The 16,030-nt window shown below is 40.3% G+C and overlaps 1 pseudogene; it reads right to left on the reverse strand.

The window, feature by feature from the left end:
- Positions 1–517: 517 nt before the first annotated feature.
- LOC119001093 (60S ribosomal protein L7-like) lies at positions 518–3,556 on the reverse strand (annotated as a pseudogene).
- Between the last annotated feature and the right edge of the window lie 12,474 nt (positions 3,557–16,030).

Here is a 16,030-nt window from a genome sequence, read left to right on the forward strand (position 1 = left end):
AGGGGTGTTCAGGGTGGAGGGGAGTAAAGGGGGGGAATAGGACAACTGTAATTGCATAATCAATAAAATATATTTAAGGTAAAAAGAAAAAGGAAAATAGCCAACACCCACACACACAAAAGAAATACCACAATTTATTTATCCACTTACCTGTTGATGCACATTTGGATTGTTTCCAACTTGGGGCTTTATGAAAATGCTGCTTTGAACAGGATTCACTACTTCTATGAACAGTTATCAAGTGTTTGTGTGGATATGTGTTTTCATTTCTCTTGGGTAAGCATTTAGAAGTGGAATTGCTGAGTCACATGGTAATTATACCTTTAACTTTATAAGAAACTGTCAAACTATTTTTCAAAGTAGTTGTACCATTTTACTTTCTTTTTTTTTTTCAATTTTAAAGCAGCCACTCTTTAGTAACTGACCAGACTACAAAAATGACCATGGTAGATGGTTACGATGGTCATTACAAAAATGATGGTTGATGGTCATTACAAAAATGACCATGGTAGGAGTATTAGTTCATACTCCTAATAAGCCTATTGATCTAGTTCCCTGTTACCAGCAAATCCACCTTCTACAAAATGGGTGGTGTTTTTCTTCATTCCACCTCATGGAGAAGATAATTTGAAGGGCCATAGGAAGTTGTTTGCTTTTTTGAAGGGTTTTTCAACAGTATCGATCTCATGAATCAGATCCTCCATGCAGATGATGCCATATTTACCAAGAGATTGAGCAATCAATTCGTTGTCTATCAAGGCAATTCGTTTTTTGTTGATTTTGCCATAACCAAGCTTGTAGATCAATTTGTTTACTGACTTTAGGATTGAGTACCTCCATGCACATATGCTTCCACAGTCTTCAGCATGTTAATCGAAGCCTTGTTGAGCTTAACAAAGGTGCCATTGAAGATCTGGCAAAGGTGAAGAAGCTGCAGCACCTTTTGGACCTTTGAGCTCATATCATTGATACCTCTGATCCTGACGACAAATGCCAAGTTGGGATCTGCAGGTACATAGAAGCTGCCAGCTTTGCTTGCCATTCTTGCCATCTGAATCTTAGTTCTGTACATCTGCCTATATTCCTTGTGATAGTGCTTAGCTTCTCCATATATAAGCTTCCTCCTTGCCTTTTGAAGTATCTTTTGGGCAAACTTCCTTCTCAGGCGCTTGATCATCAGCTCTGTGAAATTCCTCCACTTTTTCTTAAGGGCTCTGGCACATCAGGGTCCTTCTCTTCTTCTCTTCTGCACCCTCCTTGGTTCCAGCCAGAAAAGGCCCATTTTACTTTCCAATCAGCAATATTCCAGTTTCTCTCCATCATCACCAACACTGGGTATCAACAGTCTTTTAAGTCTTAGTCATTCTAGTTTTAATTTGCATTTCCCTGGTGACCAATGATGTTGAACATCTTTTCATGTGCTAATTTGCCATTCATAGATCTTCTGTGGTAATGTGTCTATTAAAATACTTGGCCTCTTTTGTTTTGGGGGGCTGTTTGTCTTCTTGCTGTGGAGTTACAGAAGTTCTTTTTACATTCAGGATACATTTTTAAAAAAATTATTTTAATTGTTGCTCAAGTACAGTTTTCTGTCTTTCACTCCCATCCCATCCCATCCCACCCCCTTAGTGCTCCCCACCTCCCTTCCATTTCCACCCCCTTTAGTTTTTGTCCATATGTCCTTTATACTTGTTCCTGTAAACCCTTCCCCTTTCCCCCTGAAATTCCCTCTGGTCACCATCAGCCTGTTCTGAATTTCAGTCTCTTTGGTCATATTTTGCTTGCTTGTTTGTTTTGTTGTTTAGGTTCCTGTTAAAGGTGGGATCATATGGTATTTGTCTTTCATTGCCTGGCTTATTTCACTCAGCATAATGCTTTCCAGTTCCATCCATGCTGTTGCAGGGATACAATTTTTTATTTGATGGTTTATGTTTTACTAATATTTTTCCCTGTCTGTGGCTTCCCTTTTCAATGTCTCTGAAGTGTCTTTTCATGAGAATTGTTGCTAATCTCTCAGTGGCCTTACCATCCTGTGTTTGGCCTCTCAGCCTTTTCATTTCCTGTATAACCAATTTCCTTTATTTGGTTCAAAAAACCCAGGGTGGTGTCTGTTTTCCTGACTAGTACAAATAAGGAGTTTATTACCCTTAGTCTAAGATGAGTGACTTGTGGAATGGGGGTTACATGGCATAAACGGACAGCATTAGCAACAAGGGCTCTAAGAGGGCAAATTCCTGTCAAAGGAGGAGTAAGCATTGTAGGTCTCCTCCCTGGTTACACAGAAAGGGAATATACAAAAAGGTAACATCTCTGGGTGGTAGAATTTTGGATGATTTTAATATTATTTTTTCTTCTTTTATGTTTATCCAAATTACCTACATTTTCTACAGAGGGCATGGATTGTTTTGGCATGAACAAAAATTGCCAGCATGCCATATTTAGTAAGCAAAGAAAATGGTGAACATGTTGTCCAAAATAAGATATATACGGAAGTGGCTAACCCCCATAAAAGTACTTTGGCCTCCAAATTATTTCAGTTTTATTGAGGTATAATTGACAAGTAAAACTGTAATATATTTGAAGTGTACACCATGATAATTTGATATATATTTTTACATTGTGAAAGGGTTCCCATAACCGAGTTAACACACCCATCACCTCACATAGTTCCCTTTATTTTTGTGTGTGACATTTAAGTTCTGCTCCCTTAGCAAATTTTAATTATGCAATGCAGTATTATCATCTATAGTAATCATGTTATATATTAGATCCTGAGACCTTATTCATCTTACAACTGAAAATGTGTGCCCTTTTACCAACCTCTCCTAAGTTTTGGAAAATTTATTGATTGACAGATTTAAAGGGATATTAAAATATCCCTTTAAATAGTTAGAATTTTGTGGAAAAGTTAAAGAAATAGGAGAGGGAAGATAAATAGAATGCAAGGTTAAAATAAAACTGCGAAGATGGAGACTGACAAATCATTGGACATAAAATAAACTATTGAAAATTATAGCAAAAAATGATCAAATACTGGATATGAATAATTAACAAGCAGTTTTTGCAGAAGGACCTAGGATGGGAAATAGACATTGCAAGTGAGAACACAGCACAAGCCTGCTTCTATGACACAAACAATCCAATATAAACTGGTGCAAAATGCCTTGAAGAGTCAAAAGAAGACAGTTTCCTGGATATTTAACTGTTTTGATGACCATCAGTGAGCCATAGGAAGACTTGATTTCCACCTTATGCCTGCCAGAACCTCTGTTTAATCAGGGTTGACTAGCTCTCTTAAGTGTTTATTTATTGGGCTCAAGAAGTGCTTTTTGTGAGAAGAGTAAAATTGCTAATTTTGTCCGAAGTGAAACATGAATAAATAAATGCTTTAGCACTTTATCATGAATTAGTATGACCTCAGTGTTGCATGTTTAATGCTATCTTTTATGAACACAGAACAAAGTACCTGTTTGTTTTTACCACCACACTGGGAACAGGCTCTATGATGAAGAGGCATCTCTGGGTGTTCTCCCTCCTGGGAGCTCATCCACTCCATTCTTTCCCCTTTCTTTTTCCTTCTAAGTCCTGAGGATCCCCATGAAGCTTGCAATCAGGACAGCAATGGGCAGCAGAAGCTTGTCCTGGGCTCACTCCCCGAACCTGTCTCCAAAGCCCCCCTCTTCTCTGACTTCCCTGTAAGACAGAGCAGCCCTGCCCAGATTCTCTCCTGCTGCTGCTTCTGTCCTAAACCCTCTCTGGTTTCACTGTCCCTAGGACAGTGTTACATATATGTATATTATATATATTTATACACATACATATTTATATATTTTTATGTTATATATGTTTACATTTTTATTGTGATAAACATATAAAACATAAAATTTACAGCTTTAACCATTTTTTTTATTGATTATACCATTACAGTTGTTCTATTCCCCCCTTCATTCCCCTCCACCCACACACCCCCTCCCCCACCATTCTCCCCCCCTTAGTTTATAACCACGTGTCTCAAGTTCTTTAGATTCTATATTTCCCCTACTATTCTTGCCCTCCCCTGTATCTATTTCTACCTAATGTCTATGCTATTTTCTGTAGTTTCTTCACCCTTCTCCTCCTCTCCTCCCACTCCCCTGTTGCTAACCCTCCATGTGTTCTTCATTTCTATGGTTCCACTCCTGATCTAGCTGTCCTCTTGGTTTGCTTTTGTTTTAGGTGTGGTTGTTAATAACTGAGTTTGCTGTCCTTTCACTGTTCATATTTTTCATCTTTTTTCTTATATAAGTCCCTTTAACATTTCATATGATAAGGGCTTGGTGGTGATGAACTCCTTGAACTTGACCTTATCTGAGAAGCACTTTATCTGTCCTTCCATTCTAAATGAAAGCTTTGCTGGATAGAGCAGTCTTGGATGTAGGTCTTTGGATTTCATGACTTGGAATACTTCCTTCCAGCTTCTTCTTGCCTGTAAGGTCTCTTTTGAGAAATCCGCTGACAGTCTAATGGGAACTCCTTTGTAGGTGACTGTCCCCTTATCTCTTGCTGCTTCTAGGATTCTCTCCTTCATTTTAGCCTTGGCTAATATAATGATGATGTGCCTTGGTGTGTTCCTTCTTGGGTCCATCTTCTTTGGGACTCTCTGAGCTTCCTGGATTTCCTGGAAGTCTATTTCCTTTGCCAGACTGGGGAAGTTCTCTTTTATTATTTGTTCAAATAAGTTTTCCACTCGTGGCTGTTTCTTTCCCCCTTCTGGTACCCCTATAATCAGGATGTTGGAACGTTTAAAGATGTCCTGGAGGTTCCTAAGCCTCTCCTCATTTTTTTTTGAATTCTCATTTCTTCATTCCTTTCTGGTTGGATGTTTTGTTCTCCCTTCTGGTCCATTCCATTGATTTGAGTCCCAGTTTCCTTTCCATCACTATTGGTTTCCTGTGCATCTCCCTTCATTTCAATTAGTTTAGCCTTCATAGGAAGGCTTCAGAGGCCTTCAGAGGAACATCCTCTAATTTGTGACTATAATCAACCAATTTTGTGAGCATCCTGATAAACAGTGCCTTGAACTGTGCGTCTGAGAGGCTGGCAATCTCTCGGAGCCCTAGGTGTTCACCAGAGCAGGGCAACTCAGTCGCTGGGTTGTGACGCTGTATGTGGGAATGGGGTCAAAGAGGAGCAATGACATCCCATCTGCCTGCTCCCGCTGCAGCTGCCACCGTCACCAGAGCCCACGCATTTAATCCCACTGCACTTGAGTATGCCACTGCCGTCAGCCCTCCACCACTGGGTTCGCCCTCTGGGGCCTGCGCGGTCTGTCTCACTGTATGCGAATGTGTGACCTCGGTCAGTCTGCCCCACACCTTGACTGGGTCTGGGCTACAAGCACGCCAAGGTCGGGGGATCTGTCCTGCCTGACCCTGCTCTGCTGCTGGCTCCGCCCTTCTTACCATCCAGGTTGAATGGTTCGTTGTTGTCAGACTTACGTATAATTCAATTTTCTGTTCTTTGGCTGTGTCTTTGTTCTCCAAACCTTTGTTGTATTCAAACTTGGTTGTGGGAGAAGGCACAGTGTTTCCACCTATGCCTCCATCTTGGCGGAAGTCCAGCTTTAACCATTTTAAGTGTACACTTTAGTGGCATCAAGTATATCAATATTGTTGTGCAGCCATTGCCACTATCCATTTCCAGAACTTTTTAATCACTTCAAAGGGACACTGCATTATTAAGCAATCATTCCCCATTCCCTTCTCTAGGGAGAATTCGCTCTATCACCTCTTCTAGATTCCTCTTATCAGTGGAATCATACAATATTTGTTCTTTTGGGCCTGGCTTCTTTCATGGAGCATAATGTTTTCAAGATTCATCCATGCTGTAGCATGTATCAGAATTTCATTCCTTTTTATGGCTTAAAAATATTCCATTATATGGATATACCCATTTTTGCCTATCCATTCATCATTAATGGACACAGGTTGATTCCATCTTTTGGCTACTGGGGGAAGCGATACTGCAAACACCGCTGTAAAAGTGATCTGTTTGAGTCTCTGCTTCATTTCCTTTGGGTATACACACATGCACATCTTAAAATATATTTTTCAATTAAAAAATTTTCAACCCTTTAAAAAACTTATATGTTTTTCTTTTAACTCAACATGTCAATCCTTGATGTCAACTGGAACTTTTAGACCATTTACACTTAATGGAATTATTGATACATTTTGCTTTATATACATCCTCTAATTTTTCAATTTGTCCTGCCCATTCTGTCAAGTTTCCCCCATCCTTCGTTACTTTTTTATGGATTGGTTATCATTTGTTAGACGTATATTAGACCCTCTCACTGCTTTTCTCTTTATCTTATATTTTCCATCTCCTTGTTTCCTTTGATTTTATCCATAGTGATTACTACTGTTTTATCTTCTACTAATTCTTTCCTAAACTGTGTCTAACCTGCTGCCAGATCTATTCACTGAGTTTTAATATCTTGTAGTTTTAAATATGGTATATTTGTTTTACTTAGTTGTTTTTAGATCTACTAGGTTACATGATAGATATATGTGGGTTAGGCCTCTTTATGTTTCTTAGGCAAACAGACCAAACTGAAGTTTAGAACAATATTCAATAAAGGGTTTGAGAATATTGGAAAGAAAATTCCAAACATGGAATTATTTAAACCTGCTTCTAGGTGTGGCCATCTGTAGAACCCTCAGGTCATCTTCAAGAGCTCGCCAGCAAAGGAGACTTCACTTGGGGTGGTTAACACACAGTGCAATATACAGATGATGTGTTATAGAATTGGGCACCTGAAACCTGTATAATTTTATTAGCCAATGTTACCCCAATAAGTTCGATAAAAAGAGATCACTAGTAAATTCATCTCTGCTTTATTCCCAGCCAACATGCACCTCAAGGAGACCATGTTAGTCTTATCACAATGCAAGTGTCCACCAGTACATCTGTCTTGTCTGGAATCTGGGTCTTGATAATTACAGGCTCTGAGAGAAAGGAACTTCCCCTGATTCCAAGTGCAGCATGCCAATACACATTTTCTGCTAGATTTACCTTTTCCTAAGAGGCATTTCACTAAACTCTTTATGTAAATCATCTCACTTAATTTTTACAATAAACCCATGAGGTTATTATGTTATCTCCTTTTGCCAGATGAAGAAATAGATGCTCAGAGAGTTTAAGCCAGTTGCAGTGGTGACACAGCTAGTGAGTGATGGGAGAGCCTTGAACACTTCTCTGTCTGATGTCCACACCTAAGCACTTTCCTTTCTCTACCTTCTACAGGATCTTTAGTCACTCTGAGGTTTTACAGTCCAGGTTAGGCTGATTACATACCTGAACTGGAGACAGTAAGAACACCAGTGGTTGCCCAGGCTTGGGGAGAGGAGCTATGATAATTGGAGCACAGAAGGTTTTTAGGGCAGTGAAAATATGCTGTATGATACTGTAATGATGGATACATGACAGTATGCATTTGCCCATCTCCGTAGAATGAATAACTCCAAGAGAGAATCATGATGCAAATTATGGACTTTGGGGCCAGATGGAGTACTTATAGGACAGATAGATCCAGCACCCAGGTCCTGGACTCTGTCTCAGTCCAGAGCAGGCAGCTCCTCTTCAGCATAGCCTAGATGAGAAATACACCTTGATATATTATACTATGGTCCCAGGGCCACTTGGAATGCAGAGAAGAGGGATCTCAAGCTGCTGGAAACTTCTAATCCCTGCTCTACATGTACTCTGTAGTTGCCTCCTTAGAGAGCCAGGTTCCAGCTTTCACCGCTCACTACTTGTGTGCAGTTGATATCTGGGGTCAGTAATGTCCCCTCCCTCTTTTACCCCATCTCTCCTGCATCCTGCATCCCTACCCTACAGTTGCAGAAAGCTGAACAAAGAGAACTGGAATACAAACTTTTCAGGACACTGCTGAGCGAGGAAACGGTGAGCTAGAATGCTGGTGCCCAGCAGGAACTGTGAAAGAAGGATAAGGAGGGATCCTGGCCCAGACCCCAGTGCTCCTCTATACACCCAGATACACCCAGATCCAGGGATCTTCATGCACTCGGCTTACACTCTGATGGGCCTCCACCTCACTGCTGCCTCCCCATGGTTTCATTTTGGGATTCCTACGGCTCAAGGAGGCAGCCTGTGACCCAGCGAGGCTGATACACACAGGGAAATAGGGAGATGGTAAAAGGATCTGCCTCCACCCTCAGCGGATCTAAGCCACCCGATACCACTGAAGTTACACCTGCTGCCCTGCTTCACACAGGTCTTCAAATACAGCAGCCCCTTCCATAAAAGTTTGAAATGAAAACCTAATCAAATGAAAGCCTGGGTTGTTTGGGGGGGAAGAGGCAGAAGCAAAACCATTTCAAGCCCTGGGGAAGGAAAGTGTGACTCCTCTTACAGGAATGTTACGGTGCAGTTTGGGTACAGGGTATCTCCAGGCTGAGAGAATTCAGAGCAAAGGGAAGGGTCCATTAAACAAGTTTGGCAGAACTTCATTAATGGGTGATGATGTAATGGGATTTGAATTGACAGGAAAGAAAGGAGCAGATGTTCTTATGGGTGTTTGGGTGACTGCATCAGCACAATTGGAAGTGAGAAATTGACACCAGGTGGGTCAGGCAGGAGGGAGCCAATTTTCACTTCCTCTCCTCTTCCCACTGGTCTTCCCCTGCACCCTGGGCAGATATATCTTTGTCATCCTTTTTCATTTACTATTGCATCAGGAGTATTTTCCACATTGTTGATGTTTTCTCAATAAACTTTTATTGTGGAATAATGTTATACTCATATTGATTCCCAGTTTGTCATTTGTCTCATCAATCTGCTTTTATAAATGTTGGATTTTGAGTCATAGTTAGAAAACCTTTCATGGTCTCATTTTTACATATAAGTAATTTATTCTTTTGGAATATATCCTGGCAGGTGGTATGAGGTTTGGAATGTGTAAAATTTTTGTTAATTTAGGAGCTGTAAATTAGTACCTTGTTGATATTTTTCTCTGAATTGATTTGATTCTTGGAGAAGTGAAACATTGTTCTCTGCATTTTTTCCCCTGGTTGTATTTCACCTTATGTCCGTACCTACTTTTTCATACATTAATCTTTGGAATCTCAATAATTTTCTTGCCAACTTGCAAGTATTCTTTATATAATGTAGACAGCATTTATGTATTTATTGCAAACATTCTTCCTAGCCTATTTTTGTTGCCTTATATTTATTATGTTTCACAAAGTTTTAGGTTTTTATACATTAAATATTTATCTCCATGCCTCACTTTGATAGTTCCTATTGCTATGTTTTTATGTCTTATAGAATCAAACTAAAATGGAGTCATTTATGTCAGGGACCAAATGGAGATGGTCAATGCAGGCACATAAAGGAAACAACCTAATCTTACAGGAATGCACAGCTCTCCTCAGAAATTGTCAGAGGACACCAGCCAATCCTCAACTACCAAGTCTCTGGACTTCCTTGTTCTCCTGATTCAGCTACCATGATCCAAATAAGAAAGAGACCATTGGCAACAAATTAGCAGAAAAAGCCAAATAATTTTTCTACTTACCCTATAGAAACCCCTTAGTCTGTGAACAACTAGGAGCTTTGCTCCTGTTGCCAAGTTTCCTGCTTGCAGGTCGAAACCCTCTCAGAATAAAATCTTTCCGTTTGTTTTAATACACATACAGTCTGACATGGCTCAGTTGGTTGGAGCATCATCCTCATGTGCCAAGGTCACATACAGTCTGACAATTTCATCTGCTGTTAATTGCATCTAGTGAAGTGTTTGTTTCAGATGTTGTATTTATCATCTCTAGAAGTTCCATTTGGTTATTTTTATACCTTTTACTTCTCTTCTTATTGTCTTGTAATATATGTAATAGCTGTTTTAAAATCCTTGTCTGCCAATTCCATCATCTATGTCATTCCTCATCTGTTTATACTATTTTCTTTGGATTATGGGCCACATTTTCCTGCTTCTTAGCATTGTTAGTAATTTTTTATCAGATGTCAGCTATTATGAATTTTATATTGTTGAGTAATTGATTGTATTGTATCCCTTTACATCAGACCTTATTCTATCAAATAGTTAATTTACTTGGAGATCTCCTTGATCTTTTTGAGACTTGTTTTTAAGCATTTTGGGGACAGAGCTAAAGTAGCTTGTATTCAAGGCTACTTTAGTCCCACTACTGTAGGAAACTCCCCTGATGTCTTTGCGGAATGCCCCATGTACTTAATGAAGCTCCTCCACTCTGGCAGATGGGTGCTTGAAAAATTTCCAGTCCTGCAAGAGCCCAGGGAATTTTTAACTTACATATCCACAAGTAATTGTTCTCTTTCTGGCAACTGTTTTTTCCCAGCCTCATGAAATTTCACCCTTGGTCAGACTGTGTTCAGCCCAACACTCAGGAAGACCCTGTGCCGATTTCTGGAGCCCTCTCTCAGTGAAGATCCCTCCTCTCTGATGTTCTGCCCCCTGGTTCTGCACTCACCTCCCTGAACTCTGATCTCTGTCCTCAGTTCATTGAAGCTCTGTTTGAGATTCCCCTCCATGTGCTGCAGCCCTGAAATTGCCTCTAGGCAGAAAGCCTGGGCAAGTATAGGGTTCGTAGCACTTGTTTCCTTTTACAATCCCACACTATCTGTTTTCTGATGTTTGAAAATGGACACTGCAACCATTTTGTTGCTGTTATTGTTGTTTTTAGTGGCAGGGGGAGAAGTCACATACTAGCTACCAAATCTTCAGCTTTTTGTATGTTATCTTATTTGTGAGTCTTTCTAATATACAAATCTGAGAAAATGTCCTTCTCTCAGAAATATAATAGCCCTTCCAAGAAAAAAAGAGATGATTTAATAGTGAGAATGAAAGAGTGAATCTAAGAGATACTGTGAAAGGAAGAGTATTAAGATATAGTCTCATGGTTCACAGTGTGTGTGTGTGCATACCTGCGTGAGAGACAATAACAAGACATCAGGATGACCTAATGTTCTAACAAAGATCACAGTGCAACTGAAAATAAGGCTTTCAGCCAAATGAAAGAATCTTGTCCTCATCCTGAGACAATGATATTTTATTGTTTTACAGTTTGAGTAAGAAGGTGAAGGTACATTTCCAAAGAAGACATGACAATGTTTTTAAAAAGTAACAATAAATACAGCCAAGATGGAAATGTAGGTAGACATATTGTGTCTCCTCACACAACCAAAATAAGGACAATAACAACTTAGAAACAAAATAACAACCAGAACTGACAGACAATTGAACTGTACGGAAGTCCAACAGCCAAGGAGTTAAAATAGACACAATCATCCAGACCAGTAGGAGGGGTGGAATCAGGCAGCTGAGCGAAGAGGGGTTGAGGCAAAAAAAAAAAAAAAAAGCAGTGGCACTGGTGCACAAGTCGGCAGCAGGTGGACCCTGGGTGCAAGGTGGCAGCTGGCAGACCCAGTGAGGCAGCGATTGTGAAGCCAGGCATGGTGCGCAAGGCAGATGGCTGACGGAGCGGTCCCACAATCGCATGCAGATAAACCAGGTGAAACTGGGAAGCAAGACAGACCGCACAACCCAGGGTTGAGGGAAATAAAGCCTCAAAACACCTGTGGGGATTCAGGTGCTGGGAGAAACTCCCAGCCTTGCAGGAGAGTTCTTTGAAAAGAGCCACAGGGGCCTAGAACGTACACAAGCCCACCCACACAGGAATTACCACCAGAAAGGCCTAATTTGCTTGGAGGAAGAGGCGGAAGGAACTGAAATCTGACACAGAGAGAAGCAAATGCCATTGTTTCCTCTCAGACCCCCCCCCCCATACAGCATCACAACCCAGAGACTGGGTTGACCCACCCTGGTGAACACCCAAGGCTCTGCCCTCATACCTAACAGGCATGTCAAGACAGAAAAAAAATGACCCAAATGAAAGAACAGATCAAAGCAAATACAACCAAGCAATGAGGAGATAGCCAAGCTTTGAGATGCACAGTTCAAAGCACTGGTGTTTAGGATGCTCACAGAATTGGTTGAATTTGGTCATAAATTAGATGAAAAAAAGAAAGCCATGCTAAGTGAAATGAAGAAAAATGCACAGGGAACCAATACTGATGGGAAGGAAACTGGGACTCAAATCAATGGAATGGACCAGAAGGAAGAAAGAAACAACCAAACAGAAAAGAACAAAGAAACAAGAATTCAGAAAGATGAGGAGAGGCTTATGAACCTCCAGGACATCTTTAAATGTTCCAACATCTGAATTATAGGGATACCAGAAGGAGAAGAGGAAGAACAACAAGTAGAAAAGTTATCTGAATAAATAATAAAGGAGAACTTACCCAATCTGGCAAAGGAAACAGACATCCAGGAAGTCCAGAAGCTCAGAGAGTCCCAAAGAAGTTGGACCCAGGGAGGAACACACCAAGGCACATCATAATTACATATCAAAAATTAAAATGAAGGAGAGACTCCTAGGAGCATCAAGAGAAAAGGGGACAGTAACCTACAATGGACTGTCAGCTGATTTCTCAAAAGAGACCTTACAGGCAAGAAGGGGCTGGAAAGAAGTATTCCAAGTCATGAAATCCAAAGACCTACAGCCAAGATTGCTCTATCCAGCAAAGCTTTCATTTAGAATGGAAGGGCAGATAAAGTACTTCTCAGATAAGGTCAAGTTAAAGGAGTTCATCATCACCAAGCCCATATTATATGAAATGTTAAAGGGACTTATCTAAGAAAAATAAGATAAAAAACATGTATAGTAGCCCTGGCTGGTGTAGCTCAGTGGATTGAGCTTGGGTCTGTGAAGCAAAGGGTCACCGGTTCGATTCCCAGTCAGGGTACATGCCTAGGTTTCAGGACAGGTCCCCAGTGGGGGACCCATGGGGGATAACCACACATTGATGTTTCTCTCCCACTCTTCTCCTTCCTCTCTCCTCTCTCTATAAATAAATAAATAAATAATTAAAATATTTTTAAAAATGTATAGTAAAATGACAACAAACTCACAATGATCAACAACCACAGCTAAAACAAAAACAAAAACAAACTCAGCAAACAACTAGAACAGGAACAGAACCACAGAAATGGAGATTGCAGGAAGGGTTAGCAACAGGGGAGTTGGAGGAGGAGAGATGGGGAAAAGGTACAGAGAATAAGTAGCATAGATGGTCGGTAGAAAATAGACAGGGGGAGGGCAAGAATAGTATGGGAAATGTAGAAACTAAAGAACTTATGACACATGGACATGAACTAAAGGGGGAGAATGTGGGTGGGAGAGGGTGTGCAGGGTGGAAGGGAATGAAGGGGAAAATGGGACAACTGTAATAGCATAATCAATAAAATATATTTTTTAAAAAGTAACACTATATAAACAATGAGATGTTACATAAAAAGCACTGAACTGCAAATAAAAATTTTTGCATATTTGTTTCTGTTCTACAATTTGTTGGCTATGCATCCCTGTAGCTTATCTGAGTGTTACTTTCTTCATTTGTTTCATGGGGAAAATATCTGTTATGCTTACCTCCCAGGAGAAGCTCAAACAAAATAATGCAAGTGAGAGTGCTTTGTAAACCACTTGCATCATCCAGAGGTAAGATATCACTATATGGTTATTATTTTGCTCAGTAAAGATCAAGAAATGAATGTCAGAGTAAAGCTTTGATCAAAGCCAAGTAATCTTGGAGGTCTTCCTGTAGAGGTGTCATTAAAGATAGAAACAATAACTAGGTTATAAGGAACCGATATAGGAACCAGCATAAACAAAACCTCAGAGACAGAAGCAAACTCGCTTTTTATGTGGGTCCCTGGGACAGTTTATTCTCCTCTGCAAAAAAGTAGCTGACCAACACTTTGAGGAAATTAGAGCAGAGAGTTTAAAGGCTGGAGTGGGGAGATTAGGGGTGTGCTAGGGACAGGCAAGGACACTAGCTGAGAAGGAGCTAAGACGGATGGCTGGAGAGGTAGATATAAATATGTGGGAGAGAAAAGTGGTTTATCACCACTATTCTTTGTCTGGAGTGGGAGTGAGTTGTAATTATAAAAGTAATGCCAATTAATTGTAGAAATTCATGTACAACAAAAGGGAAAGTCCTCAACTCTTTTTCACTTAGAAGTGACTGATCCTACTAATTTGGTGTGTGTCCTGTCATGCTGTTTTCCATTGCACACAAAACAAATGTAATACAAACTTACAATGGTACCAGATGACAATGACCTCTCTGCCGTTTGCTTCTTAGTCCTTGCTCTGGTTCTCCTCCTAACAGCCCAGGATGGCTTTCTTCCCTTCTCTTCCTCACTCCTAAGAGCTGTATCTCAAAGCTCAGTCCTTGGATTTCTGCTCTTCCCTCTTCATTCTTTGCTCTTGAAGATCTTCTTGCAGCAGAGTGTCAAGTCTGTATTGCCTACTACCTGCTGGACGTCTTTCTTGATCCCTCATCCACCACGTCTCACTTGGACCTAGTTTATAGCCAAGGTCAACCCTTTATTTAAAAAAAGATTCCTTCTTCAAGCTTCCCAATTTTTATCATTTACATACCCACAAAGACCTGGTGGGTATGTAAAGACCTGGTGGGTATGTAAAAACTCAGAACTCTGGTATTATCTTTGACTTTTGCCTCTCACTAACAACCAGGCCCAAATGTTTCTTTTCCCATAATATTTTTTTGCCTCTAACCCATCTTTTCATTCTCAGTTTTCACCGCCTAGACCATGACAAATAGCTCCCTTCTCTAGTCTATCTCTTATAAGTTTCCATGCCAAACTTTATTGTTTCTCTTCAATAATTAAACAACAATATTTATTGTTTCCCTTCAATGTAGAATTTCTCATCTTACTTACCTGCCACTGTCCCAGTTCCTCATTCTGGCAATTACACCTCTCACACTCTAGCACCAAATTATCTTTCCAGTCTCATCTCCATGACTTCTCTATACCCACTTTCCATTCCAGCCCAAATAATTTAATTATTATTCTTTTATAACAATGTGTATCTGCTGGATCTTTGCTCAGGCCACTAATTCAATCTGATATTCTCATTTCCTTTTTTAATTAAATCATTTTATTGTTATTCTATTACAGTTGTCCCAATTTTGCCTCTTTTGCCTTCCTCCACCCCTCCACCTGCTCCCACAGTCAATTCCCACACTGTTGTCCATGTCCGTGGGTCATTCTATATGTTCTTTGTTTAGTCTCTTCCCCTTCTTTGAACTTGTTCAAGAACTTTTCTTCCCATGTAAAAACTCATTCAAGCCCTATCTCCTCCAAGAAGCATTTTCTCACTGCCTCCACTGTCTGTGACATTGTCCATTCCAAAGCCCACAGACATGATTATTGAAAAACTAGAGTGGTCTTTACATATTATCTCTTTAGATACATGTTTTGCCTCCCTGAGTTTCATGTGTGTTGGGACCCTGCCTTATTCCTCTGTTTGCCTTCAGTGCCTGGCACAGGGCCTGGGCATCATACATGTTCAATAGATTTTATGCACAATAGTTATGCTCAAGAACAGGATGGTTAGGTTTATGGTTTGGAGACAAAGAAGATAAAGTTTGGGAGAGGAAGAAAGGGGAGTGTGAGAAGAGGTAAATAAAATTGTGGCAAGGGATAAAGGAAGCAAGTGGAAGGAGAAGCAGAGATGGATGTTTCGAAATGAAGGTTAAGAGCCTAAGACTGAGTGAAGATCACTCTCCCACCTGGTATTGGTAGGGCCTGGGATTAGAAGCCCTATCTACATGTATGTGGTCCTGAGATGGTTGAGTGAGGACTGAGACAGGCCTCAGGCTAAGTAAAATTAGGTTGACTTCAGTTCCTCAAATCTACTTAGGCAGGCAACCAATGAATTATTTAATTTATTTCTTTCAGAGTTTAAAGAAGCCCCTGCTGGAAAGGCTGGTTGTGTGCTTCACAGAAAAATTAGGGTAAAAACTGGATTCAGCTTCCAACCAAGATGGCAGAATAGGTCATTGCTATGCTCACCTCCTTCTACAACCACATCAAAATTACAACTAAACTACATAACAACCACCA

The sequence above is a fragment of the Sturnira hondurensis genome, unplaced genomic scaffold (genome assembly GCF_014824575.4).
Source record: "Sturnira hondurensis isolate 20B ecotype Veracruz unplaced genomic scaffold, ASM1482457v3 Scaffold0016587, whole genome shotgun sequence".
NCBI lineage: Eukaryota > Metazoa > Chordata > Mammalia > Chiroptera > Phyllostomidae > Sturnira > Sturnira hondurensis.